The 23,854-nt window shown below is 39.6% G+C and overlaps 1 protein-coding gene across 1 annotated transcript in view; it reads left to right on the plus strand.

Moving 5' to 3' along the window:
- The window catches only part of NELF-B (negative elongation factor B), a gene marked incomplete at its 5' end in the record, with an annotated part of 239,586 nt that overhangs the window by 112,241 nt on the left and 103,491 nt on the right, over nucleotides 1–23,854 (plus strand).

Genomic DNA, 23,854 nt, shown 5'->3' on the forward strand with positions numbered 1-23,854 from the left:
TAGGCCGACCCCTACCCCGCCTTCCTTCCACTACAGACTGATACACTCTTGAAGTCATTCTGTTTCGCTCCATTCTCTCTACATGTCCGAACCACCTCAACAACCCTTCCTCAGCCCTCTGGACAACAGTTTTGGTAATCCCGCACCTCCTCCTAACTTCCAAACTACGAATTCTCTGCATTATATTCACACCACACATTGCCCTCAGACATGACATCTCCACTGCCTCCAGCCTTCTCCTCGCTGCAACATTCATCACCCACGCTTCACACCCATATAAGAGCGTTGGTAAAACTATACTCTCATACATTCCCCTCTTTGCCTCCAAGGACAAAGTTCTTTGTCTCCACAGACTCCTAAGTGCACCACTCACTCTTTTTCCCTCATCAATTCTATGATTCACCTCATCTTTCATAGACCCATCCGCTGACACGTCCACTCCCAAATATCTGAATACGTTCACCTCCTCCATACTCTCTCCCTCCAATCTGATATTCAATCTTTCATCACCTAATCTTTTTGTTATCCTCATAACCTTACTCTTTCCTGTATTCACCTTTAATTTTCTTCTTTTGCACACCCTACCAAATTCATCCACCAATCTCTGCAACTTCTCTTCAGAATCTCCCAAGAGCACAGTGTCATCAGCAAAGAGCAGCTGTGACAACTCCCACTTTGTGTGTGATTCTTTATCTTTTAACTCCACGCCTCTTGCCAAGACCCTCGCATTTACTTCTCTTACAACCCCATCTATAAATATATTAAACAACCACGGTGACATCACACATCCTTGTCTAAGGCCTACTTTTACTGGGAAAAAATTTCCCTCTTTCCTACATACTCTAACTTGAGCCTCACTATCCTCGTAAAAACTCTTCACTGCTTTCAGTAACCTACCTCCTACACGTATATATATGGCGTAAACAGTCAAAGGGTTAAACAGGCTCACACCGAACCCCGCCACCCCCAAGCTGGAAGGGGTCGCTTCGCTTACCCGTAACTCAAAGGGGCCCCGCCTAGGGCTCGGAGACTTCTTAATCTGGCCCTGCATCTATTATGTCTGGAAACTTTCCAAAATTTCAAGTGTTTTAAAGTTATTGCGTATTTTACATGTATGTACTCTGATAATTATGCTTATGCGTATCTGTACCTAAATATATTTACACACTGTGCTGGTGTGTAGGTACACATTAAAATCACTAAGAGTCTCTCTAATCATGATGCCATAGTAATACTATGTAATAATAATCTCTCTTGGGCACATTAAATGTCTAATTTTATGTTAATAAAGACATTTTCATTAATCCATCTATGATATTTTCTTCAAAATTATATAAGAAACATGTTACATAGCATATAAACATTATACATACACCCACAGAATAAATGTTGACATAAATATGAGATTTGTTTACAAAGTGGCTCTGTAGGAGTGTTGGAAGAATTACATTTTCTCTAGTCAAACACTGGGGGATAACTGTAGATAAATACAGTGGACCCTCAACCAGCGATATTAATCCGTTCCTGAGAGCTCATCGTTAATCGAAATAATCGTTAGTCAAGTTAATTTTCCCCATAAGAAATAATGGAAATCAAATTAATCCGTGCAAGACACCCCAAAGTATTGAAAAAAAAAAAATTTAAAACATGAAATATTAATTTTAATACACAAAAACTGAAGAAGACATGCACAGTTACATGACACTTACCTTTATTGAAGATCTGGTGATGATTGATGGGATGGGAGGAGGGGAGACCGTTGATCTTGTTAGTGTTTAGAAGGGGAATCCCCTTCCATTAGCACTTGAGGTAGCAAGTCTTTTTCTGTCGCACAACATATCTGTCGCACAACATATCTGTCCATAGAGGCCTGTACCTCTCGTTCCTTTATCCTAAAGTGTTTCACAACATTGTCAGTGTAATAGTCACCAGCACGGCTTGCAATAGCTGTGTGAGGGTGATTTTCATCAAAAAAGGTTTGTACTTTAAGCCACATTGCACACATTTCCTTAATCTTTGAAGTGGGCAACTTCTTCAATTTCTCTCTCCCCTCCTCCAAAGCAGTTTCCTCAGGTGTGGCCACTTACTGTTGAAGATGATCTAGCAGCTCATCAGTGGTTTGTTCTTCATTGTCCTCCTCCACCAACTCTTCCACATCCTCCCCACTAACCTCACCAATATGAGCACTAGTTCCAGGCATTTTTTTCTGTTCACCTGGGTGTTAGTCAACTGTTGTGGGTCGCATCCTGGGGGAAAAGATTAAGGACCCCCAATGGAAATAAGTTAGACAGTCCTCGATGATGCACTGACTTTCTTGGGTTATCCTGGGTGGCTAACCCTCCGGGGTTAATCGTTTCTCGGTAATTGTTTTACATTAAGCCACACCAACAACACACTCTCCACATCTTCGAGTAATACAGCTGATGGTGGTGCAGCAACAACAACAGCTGACTGTGGTGCAGCAGCAGCTGCACCTTTGGCAAGAACAGCTTCCTTGATTGCCGTTTTCTTACCCACAATAGTAGCGACGGTTGATTGGGGTTTATTATACAACCTGACCAGCTCAGAGACACGCACTCCACTTTCATACTTAGCAATGATCTCTTTCTTCATCTCCATAGTAATTCTCACCCTTTTTGCTGTAGGGTTGGCACTAGAAGCTTTCTTGTGGCCCATGGTGACTTATTTTGCAGGTGCAATCACTACAAAGGCTGTGATAATATGAAATGTTCCAGTTGTTGTATGTTTGGAAGCGACCACGGTGGCTGGCTGGCTTGTAAACACTGGCACCCAAGGGACAAGTGAGACGCGCTCAGGCCAAAGTGGATGCGTATGGTATGGAACGAATAGCGCTGGTCGGGTTTTTAAGCGCTAGTTGAGGCAAAATTTTTGCGTTTAAATGTATCGCTAGTCAGATTTATCGTTAATCGATGCCATCGCTGGTTAAGGGTCCACTGTATTCCTTTTGTATGCCTTCACTCTATATATAGCAATTCATGACCCTTGTGGGTTTAGTGCTTCTTTTTTATTATTATAATAATAATAACTTGCAATAATAATTTGTAATAATAATCATTTGTAATAATAATAATAATAATTTGTCAGAGCATCATTCGTTCTTTATTTATTCTACTGTACCACTGTGGAGACAACTTGTACACAATGTAAGGTGTTTGTACGAATGTTTATGAACCACAACCAGATGCTTCGTCTGTTTACTTAGTGGGTGGGGTGGCCAGGCTGGCTTCCTTACACTACTCTACCTACCACACCACTTTCTATAAATAAATACTTTTCACCTTTCACCCTACATTAAGACTACAAATATTTTAAGGTGAGTAATGAGTGCACTGTAAATGCATTCTATCACTCTGTTTCAGCATCGTCGTAATATATTATGTGTGGGTGGGGGTGGCCAGAAGGGCTACCACACCTAACTTCTTATAGTAAATGCTACTCACCATTTGCCCTACATTAACACTACGAATATTTTGAGGTAAATAATGAGTGTACTGTGTGTGTATTTTACTTTTTATTGTTTTTTAATGCCTAAGTTCTGTTGCTAACTTAATACATGTTAGTGTAAACTTGTCATCTGGCATTTATATACATTTATAAGTGGAAAAAAATGGCATTCTGCTTTCTGGCGAAGTCTGCTTTCCTGCAGTAGCCTGGAACCTAACCTGCCGTATAAGTGGGGCCCTACTGTATGATATAATAAACAATATAAGTAACATAAAAACACGTTAAATACTCCAGAATGAATAATATTTGGCATAATACCAAGCAGTTCGACGGAGGTATGAAGACATGGGATACAAGTACCATTCTCCTATCCCTGTCTTGGGGGCTTATATTAGAGAAAACGGAGTATAGCACATGGCTAACTGTGATATACACTTGTACTGCACCATAAAACTGAAACAGAAAAGCTATTTTCTCTACATAGATTATCAGACATGACAGTACATACAGTGGACCCCCGACCAATGAAGGCAACGTGTAACGATCAATTCGACTAACGAAACGTTTGAGTGTAAAAATTTTGGCCCGACCAACGATGAAAAACTCAAACATCATGATTCATCCCGAATGCGTCCATGTGTCCCGTCTGGCCTGAGCACGCCTTAGCTGCCCTGCCTTCAGTTAGTGTGCCAGTGTTTACAAGCCAGTCCGGTCGCATCCATGCATACATTTGGTACATTTTGTATTATCCCAGTGTTTTTAGTGTGTGTAACTGCAAAATAAACCACCATATGTGCAGGAATTCAAGGAGTACATAGAGGCTGAAGGATTGAGACCCCAACAAGTGTTTAATTGTGACGAAACAGGCCTGTTTTGGAAGAAAATGCCAAACAAGACCTACATTACACAGGAGGAAAAAGCACTCCTAGGACACAAGCCTATGAAAGACAGGCTAATCTTACTGTTGTGTAGTAATGCTAGTGGTGATTGTAAAGTGAAGCCTCTACTTGTGTATCACTCTGAAACTCCCAGAAAAATAATGTCCTCAAAGCTAATTTGTGTGTGATGTGGAGGGCAAACAGTAAGGCATGGGTCACTAGGTACTTTTTCTATGACTGGTTTCACCATGTGTTTGGCCCCACTGTGAAAAATTACCTCCTGGAAAATAAATTGGACCTTAAGTGCCTCCTGGTATTAGACAATGCTTCTGGTCATCCTTCAGAGCAAATTTCGGGGGACTTCATGAAAATGAGGTTTTTGCCTCCTAATACCACTCCTCTCCTGCAGCCCATGGACCAGCAGGACATTTCAGACTTAAAAAAAACTCTACACAAAAGCTATGTTTCAAAAGTGCTTTGAAGTGACCTCAGACACTCAATTGACCCTAAGAAAGCTCTGGAAAGATCACTTTAATATCCTTAATTGCATAAACTTTATAGGTAAGGCTTGGGAGGGAGTGACTAAGAGGACCTTGAACTCTGCTTGGAGGAAATTGTGGCTAGAATGTGTAGAAGAGAGGGATTTTGAAGAGTTTGGGGCTAACTCTGAGAAGCCTATGCCAGTTGTGAAATATATTGTGGCATTGGGAAAGTCCTTGGGGTTGGAGGTTAGTGGGGAGGATGGGGAAGAGTTGGTGGAGGACAACGATGAGGAACTAACCACAGATGAGCTGCAAGAGCATCTGCAACAGCAAGAGGCCACAACTGAGGAAATTGCTTCAAAGGAGGGGAGAGAGAAATTGAGGAAGTTGCCTTCTTCAAAGATTAAGGAAATTTGTGCAAAGTGGGTTGATGTCCAAACCTTTATGGATGAAAATCACCCTAACACAGCTATTGTAAGCCGAGCTGGTGACTATTACAATGACAGTGTTGTGGCCCGTTTTAGGAAAATCTTAAAGGAACGCGAGGTACAGAGCTCCATGGAGAGATTTTTGGTGTGGTCTAGTGACTCTCAAGCTGGTCCTAGTGGCATTAAAACCAAAGAAGGGAAGTAACCCCAGAAAAGGACTTGCTACCTTAAGTCCTCATGGAAGAGGATTCCCCTTCCAAAAAATAATACCGTCCATCATCTCCCCTCCTCCCATCCCATCACTCATCACCACATCCTCAATAAAGGTAAGTGTCATTTATTCTTCATTACACAATATACATATGTATACATATATTGTGCATCTATCCTTCTGTTTGTGTGTAGAAAAATGTATATTTCATATGGTAAATTTTTTTTTTTTCATACTTTTGGGTGTCTTGAACAGATTAATTTGATTTCCATTATTTCTTATGGGGAAAATTAATTCAGCTAACGATAATTTCGTCTGACTATGAGCTCTCTGGAACGGATTAATATCATTGGTCGAGGGTCCACTGTATATGTGTAGAGAACCTAGGATAACCCAAAAAAGTGGCTTATTTCTAGTACCTGGCTTGGGCTAGCCATATATCATTTTTGGTAAATACAGTAGGGCCCCACTTATATGGCAGGTTAGGTTCCAGGCTACCGCCATAAAGCGGAAATTGCCGTAAAGTGGAACACCCTTTTTTTCCACTTATAAATGCATATAAAAACTAGATAACAAGTTTACACTAACATATATTAAGTTAGCAATAGAACTAGGCATTAAAAAACAATAAATAAGTAAAATACACATATAGTACACTCATTACTTACCTTAAAATATTTGTAGTCTTAATCTAGGGTGAGAAGAGTAGTATTTATTGGAAAAAATCAAGTGCAGTATGTATGGTAGCCAGCCAGGCTACCATACCAGGCCAACCCACCCACACATAATATTCTATGACATTTAAGCATCCCAGATCTATAAAATGCATATACAGTTCAATCATTACTTACCTTAAAATATTTGTAGTCTTAATCTAGGGTGAGATAAGTAGTATTTATTGTAAGAAATCAGGTGCGGTATGTATGGCAGCCAGCCAGGCCAACCCACCCACACATAATATTTTATGATATTTAAGCATCCTCGAGCAATAAAATGCATATGCAATTCACTCATTACCTTAAAATATTTGTAGTCTTAATCTAGGGTGAGATGAGTAGTATTTATTGTAAAAAAATCAAGTGTGGTGTGTATGGTAGCCAGCCAGGCTACCATACCAGGCCATTCCACCCACATAATATTCTATGACATTTATGCGTCCAAGAGCGATAAAATGCATATACGTACAGTTCACTCATTAATTATCTTAAAATATTTGTAATTTTAATGTAGGGTCAGGGGTGAGTAAACAAGATAAAACAAATAAATGAGAGAGAGAGAGAAAGAGAGAGAGAGAGAATGAGTACACGAGGGAGGACAGGCGCAGAGTTATGCAAACAAACCAGGCAAACGCAAGTTTTGTAAACAAGCCAGGCATACACGTATGGTTTGTGTACAAGTTACATTGTGTACAAGTTGTCTCTACATTGATACAGTAGAATAAATAAAGAGGAGCACTCCCATTCTCATGTAACACAATTTTTAGAAGAAATGATGCTCTGAGTGAAGGCAATGGAAATAAGTCACTCTGTCTGACTTTCTTGGGTTATCCTAGGTACTTTACACATATGCTGCTATGTATGATAATCTATGTAACTATATTTGTGTATATCTGAATAAACTTGCTTGCTTACATACAAAGGGAATAGTTTTCTACAGTTACCCCCAGTACCACATTTTCTCTTATGTTGGACTAGAGAAAATGTTATTCAACTGTGGGGTGTATTTATCATCTTTATATGTTATGTATTGTGTTTATTATATAATTTTGAAGAAATATCATTGATGGATTAATGAAAATATGTATATTAATGTAATGTACGACATTCAGTGAGACTCGGTGATTATTATTATTACTATTATTATTATTATTACTAATATGGTGTCTCGAGACATAAGACACTCTTACTGATTTTAACCCTTTGACTGTTTACGCCGTATAAATACGTCTTACGCGCCACTGTTTCTGACATATTTATACGCATAAATTCTAGAGGCTTCAAATCAAGCAGGAGAAAGCTGGTAGGCCCACATGTGAGAGAATGGGTCTCCATGGTCAGTGTGCACCATATAAAAAAAATCGGGGAACCAGTGATGCATTGTGGGAATGCCATTTCAGGGATCCTTTTTCAGCATGCTTAGCATGCTGATTATTATTATAATCAAGGGGGGAAGCGCTAAACCCGGAGGATTATACAGCGCCTGGGGGGGGATGCCTTCCACATCCCCTCCCAGGCGCTGTATAATCCTCCGGGTTTAGCACTTCCCCCCTTGATTATAATAATAATCAGCATGCTTAGCGATAAGAAATATGTGACTCCCCAGAAAATCTGGGACTCTTCTCTTCCCAAGTGATGCTCTAACACAGATGGAAGTGTCAGTGAAGATCATTTTCATGATTTCCAGGAGTTTGAGACCAAAAGCAATGAAGGAGGAGGAGGAGGAAGAAGAGGGGGAAGAGGAGGAGGAGGAGGAAGAGGAGGAGGAAGAGGAAGAGGAGGAGGAGGAAGAAGTGGAAGAAGAGGAAGAAGAAGAAGAAGAAGAAGAAGAAGAAGAAGAAGATGTAATAATATTGTTCCCTTGAAGCAAGAAAAAAAAAGTCCACCCCATGACAGTGACAAGATAAGGGGAGATAACATCTGATAAGAGCTGACCTTTGATGAGCATAAACGAGAGTGGGGGAGGGTGCAGCTGATAAGAAAAGATTAGATGACCATCTCCCTCCCTTTGTTTTTGCTGGCACACAAACATTTCTGTTTGTCTATTTGTCTGTCTGTCAAGCTCCCTGTCTATCCGTCTAGCTCTCTGTCTCAGAGACAGCCACAAGACTGCGTCATCACCTTTACTCACATCTTCAAGCAGAGTATAGCACTTTGTCTGGATTTTTTAGGTTATCCTAGGTAATTTACACTATGTATACTTGTATTTGTATACCTGTGAGACAGAGATAGACAGACAGATAGAAAGAGAGAGACAGATTGAAAGAGATAGAATGAGGGAGAAAGATAATTAGATAGAATGGAGGGGAAGCAGCATCCAACCCCCATTGTTTTGACAGGTGGTAGGGGGAGTGAGTAATGAGACAATATGTCATTTTGACAGCTGCCGACTCCTGACTCAAAACAATTATAAGCCACACACTCGCACCCAAGACAAGCTTGCTGAATGGTGATAATAGCAGTTTTATTCAAGTATCTAGTGACTATATATGTGTATATATATTATAGAAACCAGAAGGAAGGAAGAATGGAAGGCAGGAGATGAAAGGAAGGAAAAAAGTAAGGAAAGATGAAGGAATGTTGGAAGGAAGGTAGGAAAGGAATGCAGGAAGGTAGGTAGGAAGGAAAGGATTGCAGGAAGGTAGGAAAGGAATGCAGGAAGGTAGGAAAGGAATGCAGGAAGGTAGGAAAGGAATGCAGGAAGGTAGGAAAGGAATGCAGGAAGGTAAGAAAGAAGGTAGAGAGGTAGGAAAGGAATGTAGGAAGGTAGGAAAGGAATGTAGGAAGGTAGGAAAGGAATGCAGGAAGGTAGGAAAGGAATGCAGGAAGGTAGGAAAGGAATGCAGGAAGGTAGGAAAGGAATGCAGGAAGGTAGGAAAGAAGGTAGGGAGGTAGGAAAGGAATGCAGGAAGGTAGGAAAGGAATGCAGGAAGGTAGGAAACGAATGCAGGAAGGAGGGAATGATGACACACAACCATTTACCTAGGATAACTACATAACACAACTGCCTGCTAATACTTTGAAGAAAACTGCTCAGATGAGGTATTTTGTCTTTGCACGTAAAAAAAAAAGTCCACAAAAATGCGCACACGCACTGGTTTTATGTGAGGAGTGTAAAACACCGTTGTGTATGAAAACATGTTTCAAAGAGTTCCACAAGCTGCAGAACTTCTAGGAATATGTTCAGTGGCTGTACATTGGTATATATATTATAGAATAATAGTAATAAAAAATTTTTTGTATTGTTTGTGTTTGTAAACAAGTTTTGTAAACAATATATTGATAATTATGTTTTTGTGCTTATTGTGTTGTATACAACGAGTGTATATATGTACATTGCACCTTACTTTGTTCTCATAGGCCACATAAGTATTGTGAAAAAATAAAATAGTGAAAAAAACAACAGACCTTCAAATACAAGTAAACCAAAGTTTACCGGGTGAGCGGCAGTCGCCGCTGTTGCCATACGCGGCTCATTTTCTGCAAACTTCATGCCTCTATATATCGGTAAGTACTGATGGCAAAAAAAAATTTTTTTGGGGACTAAAACACTCAGAAAAATAATCTTAACATTTTCATAAGAAATTTTTTTTTTTTTCGAATATTTTGCAACATAGAATGACAGTTTTAGAAAGGGGCCTGTGACAGTCAAAGGGTTAATGTGTACCTGCATGCCAGCACAGTGTGTAAGTTTATTTAGGTACAGGTATACATAAGAATAATTATCAGAGTATACATAAAATATGAAATAACTTAGAAAACACTTGAAATTTTGGAGTTTCTAGACATAATGGAGGGACTTAGTGCTTAAGGATATCACGGAGAATGTAAACAAACCGGGTGGGGCACGGTGACTTTATTAGAAAGTCAGGTGGGGGGAGCTGTATAGAGAATTTCGGTCATAATTTGAAATGAACGTATTAGCGGAATGCTGTAAAGCAAAACACTGTAAAACAGGGCCCTAATGTATTTGATTCCCAGCCAGGGTAGAAACATTGGGCATGTTTCTTTACACCTGTTGTCTATGTTCACCCATCAGTAAATGGGTACCTGGATGTTAGTGGACTGGTGTGAGTCTTATCCTGGGACACTGACCTAATTTGCCTGAAATGCTTAGCATAACAAGGGGCTTTCTGTATAGTAGTATGTCACTGATGTCAGCTAGACCTATATACCATGTACATGTACTTGTAGTAAATAAAGATATTATTATTTTTATTATTATTATTATTATTATTATTATATTATTATTATTATTATTATTATTATTATTATTATAATTGGTTTTTTTCTCTTAGTTGTTTGTTGGGCTATCTTATTGAAGCTTGGGCAATGTATGATGGAAAGATGCTTCTTAACGTACACCAAAAATGAAAGAAATCAGACCATAAATAACGGAGTTCACTTCTCAGCCATTAGCGGCCCCATAGCGGTATATTTTTGTATAGTTTTTATAGTTGTATTTTCGTTTTTTTGGTCTCGTTTGATAGAATGGAAGATATATTACAGAAATAGATATGATTTTGATTGCTTTCACGACGAAAAATACCTTGAAATTGAGCTCAAAGTATCGGAAATGTTCGATTTTTGCCGATGTTCAATGAACTTTCTTGTGTAAGTCAAGTTGATTAATTTTATTGAGTGTATTCTAGCCTAACCACTCTGTAATCTGGCAAACTCAGTAATCTGGCACACTACAGGTCCCAGTGATGCCAGATTTGTGATGGCGGACCTGTATTATGTCTGTGGGTTCTGTTGCAGCTATCAGGGAAGTGCTTCAGGTCATGATTAATACAGTGGACCCTCGACCAACGATATTAATCCGTTCCTGAGAGCTCATCGTTAGTCGAAATTATTGTTAGTCGAGTTAATTTTACCCATAAGAAATAATGGAAATCAAATTAATCCATGCAAGACACCCCAAAGTATTGAAAAAAAAAAAATTTTACCACATGAAATATTAATTTTAATATACACAAACTGAAAAAGACATGTACAATTACATGACACTTACCTTTATTGAAGATCTGGTGATGACTGATGGGATGGGAAGAGGGGAGACTGTGGATGGTGTTAGTGTTTAGAAGGGGAATCCCCTTCCATTAGGACTTGAGGTGTCAAGTCCTTTTCCGGGGTTACTTCCCTTCTTCTTTTAATGCCACTAGGACCAGCTTGAGAGTCACTGGACCTCTGTCGCACAACATATCTGTACATAGAGCTCTGTACCTCCCATTCCTTTATGATTTATCTAAAATGGGCCACAACATTGTCATTGTATTAGTCACCAGCACGGCTTGCAATAGCTGTGTTAGGGTGATTTTCATCCATAAAGGTTTGCGGTTCAACCCACTTTGCACACATTTCCTTAATCTTTGAAAAGTAGGCACAATGGATTCCACAACTGGCATAGGCATCTCAGGGTTAGCCCCAAACCCTTCAAAATCTTTCTTAATTTCCATACTAATTCTCACCCTTTTTATCACAGGGATGGCACTAGAAGCTTTCTTGGGGCCCATGGTGACTTATTTTGCAGGTGCAATCACTAAAAACGCTGTGATAATATGAAATGTTCCAATTGTATATTTGGATGCGACCGTGGTGGCTGGCAGGCCACACGTGGACGCGTCTCAACGGAACGAATCGCGTTGGTCGAGTTTTTTAGTGCTAGTCGAGGCAAAAATTTTGCGTTAAAATGTATCGCTAGTCGGATTTGTATATGTAGAGTGTACAATATTAAGTGAATGTTTTGTATAGTAAGTAGATTTAGGTATTTGAAGAGTGGAGGGGGGTTGTCTGGCAGTAAACTGTGTCATCATTCGTACGGGGGGCTTTTGTTGGATTATTATTGAGGTGATTTGATGATTGTGGATCCCTGAACGCAAATAACGTAGGTGAGGTAGGAGTAGATTACAGAGTAGTATAATGTAAGCAGTATTGTTTATGATACATAATACCATATCTTGGAGAGAATGCTAACTGTTTTGGACACTTTTTTTGTAATTTGTTGGATTTGTTTGTTGAATTTCAAGTTGCTGTCAAGGAACAGACCCAAGAGTTATCCCTCATTATACTTAGCAGTAAGAGTATGTATTGTTTATTATAATGTTTAGTTGGACATTACTGGCTCTGCTCATAAACATAATGTTAAGTGTGAATTTATTAGTTGTTATCTATGTTGATATTTTAAGATTTTAAGAGCTCTTCATTAACAATGTTGTTGGGGAATGCTAAATTTGGGTGGGAGATGATAAAAGTTGCATTGTCGGCAAAAAGAGTAGGTCTGAGTTGCTACGAAGAAGATTGTTGATGTATGAGAGGAAAAGCAGAGAGCCAAGGATGCTTCCCTGTGGAATTCCAGTGTCCAGAGGTCTTGCTGAAGAAGTTGTGTCCTTAATTGAATTGTATTGCTGTTTGTTGGTAAGGGAAGACTTTATATATATGCAGTGCATGCATAACCTCTGATACCAAAATGATCAAGTTTGCGATGTAGGATGCTGTGGTCTACTGTATCAAAAGCTTTCCTTAGGTTCATAGAGACTCAGAGAGTCCTAATGGATATTCATTATTTTCAAGAGCTGTGTAAAGTAAGTCTAGCATTTGTATAATTGTATTGTTTGTGCTTTTGTTACACCTAAAATCAAACTGGCAGGGGTTGAGAATACTTTGTAATGTTAAAAAGGAGTATAATATCTTGTGTATTAGTTTTTCAGAAATTTTGGATACCAGTAGTAAGTTAGATATTGACATATACAGTGGAACCTCGTTTTTTGACCGTAATCCGTTCCAGAAGGTCGGCCTAAATACAAAACTGCCGAAATTCGAAGCAATATTTCCCATAAGAGTTAACGTAAATGTAGTGGTACTTCAAGTTTTGAACAGCTCCCAACTCGAACAATTATGTAAGTGTATTTTTGTAAGTGCTTTTGTAAGTGTGTTTTTCGGGGTCTGAAATAGACTAATTTAATTTGCAGTATTCCTTATGGGAACAGATTCGTTTGGTATCGGCACTCGAACAGCTTTCTGTAATGAATTAAATTCGTAACTCAAGGTACCACTGTACAATTAATCTGTTCAAGACACCCAAAAATGTTCACAGAAAATACATTTTTTAAAGATTAATTATAGTTTTACATACACAAAACAGTGAGAACTAAATAAAATAAATTAAGAACATTCAGATCACTATTACATACCTTTATTGAAGACTGTTGTTGGTTTATGGAAGACAGGGAAGAGGAGTGAGGGAGGATGGATTATTGTTTGGAAGAGGAATCCCCCTCCATAAGGACTTTAGATAACAAGTCCCTCTCTGTGGTTACTTCCCTTCTTTGTCTTTTAATGCCACTAGGACTAGCTTGAGAGTCACTGGATCCCTGTCGCACAAAATAACTGTCCAGAGTGCTGTTTCTGGTGTCTCTTTCAGATTTCCCTAAAATGGGACAAGGTTTTGTCACTGAACATGTTGCAGATATGGCTTCTTTCAGCTTGGTCAGGGTGATATTTCTCCACAAAATTTTGCACCTCATTCCACTTTGCACAGATGTCCTTAACCCTTAAACTGTCCACTCGTAGATATATGTTCATGGGCGGCAGGCTCCGAACGTAGATCAACGTTTTATTTTTCATTCCTTCAAATTTCATGCGATAGGCCTGAGTTGCCTAGACATGAAAGAATGGGTCTGTGCACTCAGTGTGTGCACTTTGAAAAAAATCTGGGAGCACTTAGTATCTTGTGAGAGCACCAGTTCAACTGAGCACCAGCTAGATCAAATATCATGACAAACACCAAGGATTCACTGATGTTATGTCATATTAACACTCACATTTTAAGAGGAAAGTAAAAATAGGTTAGATAAATGCATGAGTGGGTGTGAGTTGGACCTGACTAGCTTGTGCCACTAGGCTCCTTCTTTCAGTGGATGTGACCTGACTAGGTGGGTCATTGGTCTAAACCGGGGGGTGACATGGACCTGCTTTGCATGGGCCAGTAGGCCTGCTGCAGTGTTCCTTCTTTCTTATGTTCTTATGTATTCGGCTGGCTAGCTGGCTGACTTTGGCTGTCTCTGTCTGTATCTGTCTATATCTCTGTCTGTCTATATCTGTCTGTCTATATCTCTGTCTATATCACTGTCTATTTGTATCTCTGTCTCTCACATGTACTCAGAAATACAGTTATTATACATAATGTAAATTACCTAGGATAACCCAAAAATTCCAGGCCAAGTGCTATACAGTGTTTGTAGATACAGTGGAACCTCTACTTGCAAGTTTAATCCATTCCATGGCCTTGCTCGCAACTGGATTTGCTCGTTTGCAGAGTCAGTTTTTCCTCATTTAAATTAAATGAAATGCAATTAATCCGTTCCAGTGGAATTCTGTACTTCAATAATTTCGCTAATATCAACTTTATGGCTTATTTGTCTATCTCACTTGATCTAATATGACATAAACAATATAAATAACAGAAACCTGATATATACTCTAAAATTAATAAAATATGTAATTCATGTAGTGGTATGGGCGGTGTCGGCGGTGGACGACAGTTTGTCTGGAGACCGGACAAAATACTTCTTGAATGCTTTCGCTAATGTATCATCTATATGGCTTATTTATCTATCACAGTTCAGCTAATATTACATAACAAACCATATAAATAACATAGAAACCTGATATATACTCTAGTATGAATAAAATGTGTCATGTAACAGGTGGAGGTGGCCACGTCCGCTCCCTCATTGTTGTGGTAAACACTGCCATCTAGTAACAGCCTTTTGAAGCCGTCTATTATTATAATTATTATTATGTAGTACATTATTATTATACTATATGTATTATTATTATATGTATTATTATTATATGTATTATTATTATACATATGATTATTATTATTATTATTATTATTATTTTTATTATTACAATATAAATAATTGGTAATTTTTATTCACACAAAAAATATAAGATTTACTGTTATGCCTTATTGCAATAATTGTATAAATAATGTCAACCCATTCACAACTGCATATTGGATTGGACAGTGACGTCATTTGTTTACTCTTTAACATAGTCAAGCAAAAGAGCATCTCTCCCTCATTGAGCTCAATTTTATGGTACTTTTCATCTTGAAAGCAATCAAAATCATATTTATTTCTGTAATATATCTTCCATTCTTTCAAATGAGACCAAAAAACGAGAATGCAGCCATAAAAACCACACGAAAATACTGCTAAGGGTTGGCTAATTGCTGAGAAGTGAACTCCATTATTTATACTCCGATTTCTTTCATTTTTGGTTTATGTTAAGAAGCATCTTTCCATCATACATTGCCCAAGTTTCAATAAGATAGTCCAACAAACAGATGAGATAAAATTCCCTAGATCAAGAAGAAGAGCCCCTCACCAGCATCAAGGCTTGAGGTCTGCTCACTTGTGGAAATTTTGCTCGCGTATGTAAGCAAAAAATCAACCCATCGACTGCTCATATTTGGAAAAACTAACACATGTGGATGTGCTCGCAAGTAGAGGTTCCACTGTACAAGACATAAATAAACATGATGCAAAAATTAGCAGTGTCACTTGCTCAGCAATCAGGGAGCGTCTCATGCACCACAAACCAACAGGTTTACTAGCCACTCCCTGAGACAGAGACAAGCAGATGGAAAGACAGATACACACAGGCAGACAGATAAGCAGAACTAGAGAGATAAGCAGAGCTAGACAGACAGATAGATGTACAGATAGACAGACAGATAGATGTACAGATAGACAGACTGACAGACAGACATACAGAGACATGTTTGTGTGCAAGAGTAAAAACATATAAAGGCAAGGTTCCCCCTCCAGCAGCGCACATTCACCAAATGGCACTGTTATCTGATGCTGTCATAACACAATTATTCAAGGAGCTCATATTACACAGAAGACAGAAAGACAGATAAGCTGAACTGGACAGACAGATAATAAGAACTAGGTGGAGAGACGGATAGACAGACAAATAGGCAGACAGATGTACAGATAGACAGACAGATAGATGTACAGATAGGCAGACAGATGTACAGATAGACAGGCAGACAGATAGTCAGGCAAACAGATAGACTGACGGACAGACATAAAGACACGTTTTTGTGCAAGAGTAAAAACATATACAGGCAAGGTTCCCCCCCCCCCCAGCAGTGCACATTCTGACCATTGTCATAACACCATGCATCAAGGAGGTTCATACTTCAGCGTGTCTAAAACATTGCTGGGACCTATAAATACTATGTATATATTTCTAGACAAAAGTAAATGACCAGGGCAGGTGAAAATGTTCACCTGTCAGTGTGATTGTTACAATTTGAGTACTATTTCAGTACATAATATTAGTGTCAGAACAAAGATTGGCTATGAAACCACAAGAACTATTATAAATTGTAATTATTAGAATATAAAAATTATATAAATTAAAATAAAAACAAGGAAAAAAGGCAAATCGGCAACACTTCTGCAAGCGGCAGGACTGGATGTTGCCATCAGGTGAGCATCCAGAGCCAACTTCACAGTCTTATATCTCAGTAACTACTGGTCCTAAATTTTTTTTTTTTGTCTTATACCGCACAGAAAATACCCTTCTTTAATTTAACAGCAAAAAATGATTTTTTTGTTTTTCAAAATATTTGGAGCGCCACGCAGGCGAACGTAGATCCATGTTTGGACAGTTTAAGGGCTAATCACTTAAGAAGGCACATCCTTCCCTCTCTCTTCCTCCTTTTCCTCTGAAGCAAGTTCCTCAGCTGTGGTGTGTTGCTATTCCAGTCGAAGATGTTGCAGCTCTTCAGTGGTTAGCTCTTCCCTATGGTCCTCCACCAGCTCTTCCACATCCTCGCCACTCACATCCAACCCCATGGACTTCCCCAATGCCACAATAGCTTCCACAACAGGCAGAGGGTCATCAGGGTCAGGGTCAGGTTCAGCCTCAAACCCTTCAAAATCCTTCTCGAGGACACAGTCTGGCCACAGTTGTCTCCAAGAAGAGTTCAAAGTCCTGGAAGTCACTCCCTGCTAAGCCTTGCCTATAAGGCAATGGAGGATATTGAAGTGATTCCTCCAGAACTCTCTTGGGGTCAATTTAGTGTCTGAGGTCACTTCAAAGCACTTTTGAAATACTGCTTTTGTGTAGTTTTTTGAAATTAGAAATGACCTGCTGGTCCATGGACTGGATAAGACAAGTGGTGTTAGGAGGCAAGAACTTCACTGTTATAAAACTGGAATCCCTAGACAATTGGTCTACCAAGTTTGGAGGATGAGCAGGAGCATTGTCCATTACTAGGAGGCACTTGAGTGGCAATTTCTTTTCCAGGAGGTATTTTTTCACACTTGGGCCAAACACTTCATGGACCCAGTCAATGAAAACATGCCTTATGACCCATGCCTTATTGTTAGCCCTCCACATCACGCACAGTCTACTTTTGATGACATTGTTTTTCTTGAACACTGGGATTTTCAGAGTGATACACAAGTAAAGGCTTCACTTTCAAATCCCCACTAGCTTTAGCACAGAATAAAAGAGTTAGCCTGTTTTTCATAGGCTTGTGTCCTGGCAGGGCTTTTACCTCCTCCTCCATGATGTAGGTCCTCTTTGGCATTTTCTTCCAAAAGAGGCCTGTTTTGCCACAACTTAACACTTTTTTGGGTTGGAATTCTTCAGTCTGTAGTTCCCCTTTAACCCTTAACCCTTTGACTGTTTCAGGCCCCTCTCTGAAACTGTCATTCTATGTCGCCAAATATTCGAAAAAAAAAATATTTTTTCTCATGAAAATGTTAGGAATATTTTTCTGAGTGTTTTAAGCCTAAAAAAAATTTTTTTGCCATCAGTACTTACCGAGATATGGAGCCGCAAAGTTTGCAGAAAGTGACGTGCATACGGCAACAGCGGCGACTGCCGCCCACCCAGTATTCTTTTATTTACTCTAATTCAAAGGTTTCTTGCATTTTTCAATATTTTTCTGTTCCAGGTAACTTATGTGGCCTGTGAGACCAATGTAAGGTGCATTGTTCAAATATACACTCATTGTTTACAACACAATAACAGAACAAATTTTATCATTATTAGTTTGTGTATACACTTTGTTTACACAAACAAATAATACAAAACAATGTTTATTACTATTGCTCCATAATATATATACATATGTACAGTCACTAAACACGTTCCTAGAACTGCTGCAGCTTGTGGAACTCTTTGAAACATGGGTATATGCAGAGGGGCACTTGACACTCCTCACACATAAAACGAGTGTCTCTGCGTGTTTGTGGGCGTTTTGTGGTATGTGTACATACATAACACCTCTTCTGAGCATTTTTCTTGGCAGTAGTAGGAGGCAGTTGCATGGGGTAGTGATCACCAGGCCTGAAACGAGATGACGTGTGTTGGTAATTTCGTGGGCGCTGGTCTATTGCAGGTGTTGCTCCTTGGTACTTTGCAATTATTTGTCTGATTACTGACAAGCAAAATTCACCATATTTTGGTGTTTTGTTGGTCTTCAACTTGTATATGTTATAAGCATTTAGCATAGAGATATCAACAAGATGGAAAAAAAGTTTTATATACCACTTATAACTCTTGCGTACACAGTCTGCAAACCCAATCTGCATGTCACATTTGTCCACTAAGCGCATATTGAGGTTGTAGTCCATGACAGCTGCAGGCTTTAGAATGGGTTCATTGGTCTCTCTGTTGTGCCTGCCACTGTGTACCATTTTGTTTCGGTGAACTGATGTCAACAATGTGACATCACGCTTGTCATGCCACCGAAATGCCATGATGTCATTGGCAGCAAAGGCTTGCACCTCACCTCTGCGAGTGCCAGCGTCGAACCTTGGCATATGTTTACGATTACGACGCACTGTGCTACACACGTCTGTCAAGTTCACTTGCAAGAAATCACTGAGTAAGGGGCTTGTGTACCAGTTATCAGTAAATAACATATGCCCCTTACCAAGATATGGTTCCATCATTGTTCAAACCACATCACCAGAGATACCCAATAACTTCATGGTATCTCTCAAAGTATTACTGCCAGTGTACACAATGATATCCAAAACTAGACCACTTCTGCAATCACACAGTACAAATAGCTTTACACCAAAGCATTTCCTCTTGCTTGGTATATATTGCTTGAATGAGAGTCTTCCTTTGAATAAAATCAAGGACTCATCAATAACAAGCTTCCTGAAGGGATAAAAATACATGCAACACTTTTGTTTCAGGTACATAAACACATTTCTTATCTTATATAACCCGTCGCTTCTGTCAGGCCTGGTTTTGTCTGAAAAGTGTAACATACGTAACAGTATCAGGAAACGATTGACACCTATAATGTCACTAAAACCTGGAGTTGAAATCAGGCGTTCTGTTGCCCAGTATATGGTGACAGTGTGCTTATACACATGTGGCATAAGCATTATTGTGGCAAAAAACAGGTACATCTCTGCCACAGTTGTCTCCTTCCACTTGTGTAGCCGTGATTTTGGTGAGAGAATTGTATTTGCCATGGTGTAATCACAGTATGTGTTTGTTTCCCTGACAATGATGTCCATCAGGGGTTCATCGAAGAATAACTTAAAGCAGTCCAGTACACTGGCATTGTTCCCAGGTGGACATGATGGCTTTATTCCACTTTGTGTTTCATCAAAGTCATGGGGACTCAGAACAAACTCGTCACCGTCCTGCCAATCCCAGATGCGGTCTGCTGGTGGGGTTTGGATATTGTACCGTGGTTGTGGTTGTGCAGGTTGTGGGAGTGTGGGGTCGGGTGAGGCTGGTTGTTGTGCAGAGTCAGCAGCGTGGGTAGTAGCGTGGCCCGCTGATGGTGCCACATGGGCCGTGCCACCCTCACAATCACCACCACTGCCTGCTCCCTCACTCACATCATTCATACCCATCGTTACAATATCGTCATCTTCACTATCAGGTCGTGGTGTAGGGCCATGGGATGTGCTCCCAGAGTTTCTCCTTCCCCTTGGAACAACATATGAAACACTACCAGACCACATGCTATGTCGTACATACTGCCGCTTTACTGGGGAATATTCACCGTCACTGTCACTAGAACTGCTTTCATTGACCTTGAAATCACTATCACTATCACTATCACATTCACTGCTAACATCTGGGTGTTGTACACGACCAAATAGTTTCCTCTTTCGTCCTGGTACAGGCGAACGTGAACGTGAACAAGCCGGCCCAGCACCAGAGGTGGAAGGTTCTGGGTCATCTGGGTTTTCATCACTAATTACGTTATCCTGGGCACTTTTTCCGGTAACACTCACTTCAAAACTCTGGAATTCACTGTCACTGACATTTTCATCGCTGTTAGAGCTATCACTTGGGAACAAAAGACCTCCAATCCACCGAGGAGTGAGGAACTTCTTACCGAAAGGCATGGTGAAAATGGACTAACAAGATGGCATTCCCACAATGCACCGCTGGGTCCCAGATTTTTTTCACAGGGTGCACACCGACCACTGAGACCCATTCTCTCTCATGTAGGCCTACCAGGCCTTTCCCGCTTGATTTGAAGCCGCTAGAATTTGTGCGTATAAATACGTCAGAAACATTGGCTCGTAAGACGTATTTATACGTCGTAAACAGTCAAAGGGTTAAACTGTCCAAACATAGATCTATGTTCACATGCGTAGTGCTCCAACCATGATTTTCCCCATTTGAAAACATGTAAAAGGAAACGTAGATCTATGTTCGGAGCCCCCCCGCACGTGGATGTAGATCTATGTTTGGACAGTTTAAGGGTTAATTCCTGCACAATTTTTTCAGAAGCATGTTTGTCAGAACTTGAAGCCTCCCCATGCCTTACAACACTGTGTATGCCACTACGCTTCTTAAATCTCTCAAAACAGCCTCTGCTGGCCTTACATTCACTAACATCATCATTAGTACCAGGCATTTTCTTTACAAGATCTGCATGCAACTGCCTTGCCTTTTCACAAATGATCGTCTCTGAAACACTATCTCCCACTGACTGTTTTTCCCTGATCCACAACAACAACAGCTTCTCCATATCTTCATTAGTTCGTGGTCTCTTTTTTGTTAACAGGTTTACCCCTGTCACCACATGAGCTTCCTTGATATTTTCTTTCATTGCCAGGATAGAGGTGATTGTTGATTTGTTTTTGCCATACATCCTGGTAAGTTCCAGCACCCATACATCACTCTCATATTTTTATATTACATACTTCCTTCTTAAATTCCATCGTGTTTCTCACTTTCTTTACCAAAGGAACTTTCTTGGGGCTCAAGGTGACTTATTTCACAGTCACAGTTAATAAAACCCACAGAAAACAATGGATTTTAAGGAAATGTTCGGATGAATGCGCAGAGTATGTGCTCACTCGCTAACAGACAAAGGGAGAATGACTCACCAAAGCCCAGTGTCCTGGCAGGAGAGGCGGGCTAATGCGTCTAATATGGCTGTTATACCAGGCAACGGCTGAAATATGGTGCAAAGTTTCTGCCAAAAAACGGCCTAAAAACGAAATTGCCGATTAACAAAGCAGCTGAAAAATGAGGTTCCACTGTAATTGTTTTTATCTGTTGGGTCTCATATTAACATATAATTGTTTTCATCTGTTGGGTCTCATATTTACATATACAGTGGACCCCCGCTTTACTATCAGCTCCCAATGCGACCAATTATGTAAGTGTATTTATGTAAGTGCGTTTGTACGTGTATGTTTGGGGGTCTGAAATGGACTAATCTAATTCACAATATTCCTTATGGGAACAAATTCATTCAGTAATGGCACCTGAACATACTTCTGGAATGAAATTATGTCGTAAACCGGGGGTCCACTGTAATTGTTTTCATCTGTTGGGTCTCCACTTTTGTGTATTGGAGTAACCCTTGCAATCTTGAGTAATGTTGAGAAAGTGCTGCTTTATAGTAATTTATTAAAAAAGTAATCTAATGGTGGGTGAGAGAATACGAGCTGTTTATTTGAACAGTAGTAGCGGAACTGAAGCAAAATTTCCTGATTTGTTTTTTAGTGAATTAATAATCAGGGTGACTTCAGTGGGCTCAGTTTCAGCAAGATAAAGGGATGTTGGGAAGTTTCCATCACTCACTCAGGTATTGGTGCTTGGAATTTTTTTCGCAAGACTTGATCCTATAGTTGAGAAGAAATCATTTATTTTATTGGCTTTTTCAGTATTGTGGAGTTGTGGTTCAATGGGTTTAGTTAGGACAATATCCTATTTTAATCAGCTTTTGAGTGCCCAGGATATGAGTGCCTTCCAGGTCTTTTCTTATATCTCCTCTTGTTTCTGTGAATCTGTTAGAATAGTACAGCTGCTTGGACTTTCCTATTACTTTGGTGAGGACTGACATATAATTTTTAAGTTCTTTAGTTATTAAGCCCCCTCTAGATTGTTTTTCATAGTGATGCTCTTTGTAAGCCATGGCCAACCCAGTTTTTTTAGTAGTGATTTGCTTAGTTTTTATAAGACAGTGTTTGTTGTACAGTTTATGTATGTTTTGTTGAAAAATTTCTATCCATTCATCAACACATCTGTCATTGGCAAATTCTGCAGGCCAGTCAACTGAGCTTAATGCTGCAGTGAAGTTACTCATTGATGCCTCATTGTGGAATTGAAATGAGATATTACTATATTTCGTTGGTTGCTTAGAAATGTTTGTTAGGAGGAAGGTGGGGTAGTGGTCATTAGTGTTGTCAGTGATTATTTCTGTTTGGTGAGAGCTAATATATTTGTCCGTATATGGTCATTTATGGTTGCACTCATCTCGGTTAACCTTGTAGGTTTAATTATAGCTGGTATGAGTAATGAATTCTTCATACTGTTAATGAATTCAGTTACTGATTGGTCATCTGCTATTGGTGTAAAGCATGGGTTTTTAAACACTAGTAAAGATGAGGTTGGAGGCAGTGGAGATGTGTCTGAAGGCAGTGTGTTGGGTGAATATTATACAGAGAATTTGTAGTTGAGAGATTAGAAGGAGGTGCAGGGTTATTACATGTATTATCCAGGAGGCTGAAGAGGGATTACTGAGGTGGTTTGGAGATTTAGAGGTTGGAGTAAAATACAATGACTTGGGGGGTGTATAAATTTGTATTGGAGGGAAGAAGGGTTAGGGGTCATCCTATGAAAGGTTGGATGGAGGGGGCAAATGAGGTTTTGTGTCTGAAGAGCTTGGTCATCCAGCAGGTGTGTGTGAAGAATAAAAAGGCACAATACCATGACTGGAACAGTACACAAACAAGCTGCACATAGAATTAAACTTCTGCCAACATTTCAGTCCAACTTGGACCATTAATGTTTGTGTGTGTCAGCATGTTAGATAGAAGTGAGTGAAGGCAAGTGGTTTTTTGACATGACATGCTGTTGGAGTGTGGGCAAGGTAATATTTATGAAGGGATTCAGGGAAATTGGCTAGTTGAACTTGAGTCCTGGAGGTGTGGATGTTGCAATTTGGAGAGATAATTGAGTTGTAATGTCATTGCACCTCTGGCAAGATGGAGATCGAGTGAGTGATGGTGAGCGTGTTTCTTCTTTTTTTGGGTGACCCTGCTTCAGTGGGAGACAGTGTGTTTAAAAATTATATATTGCATTTAATAGTGATTCATTATAAGCTAATTATGTGTATGATGGAATATGTTTTGTAGCT

This window comes from Cherax quadricarinatus, chromosome 22 (assembly GCF_038502225.1).
Source record: "Cherax quadricarinatus isolate ZL_2023a chromosome 22, ASM3850222v1, whole genome shotgun sequence".
Lineage (NCBI taxonomy): Eukaryota > Metazoa > Arthropoda > Malacostraca > Decapoda > Parastacidae > Cherax > Cherax quadricarinatus.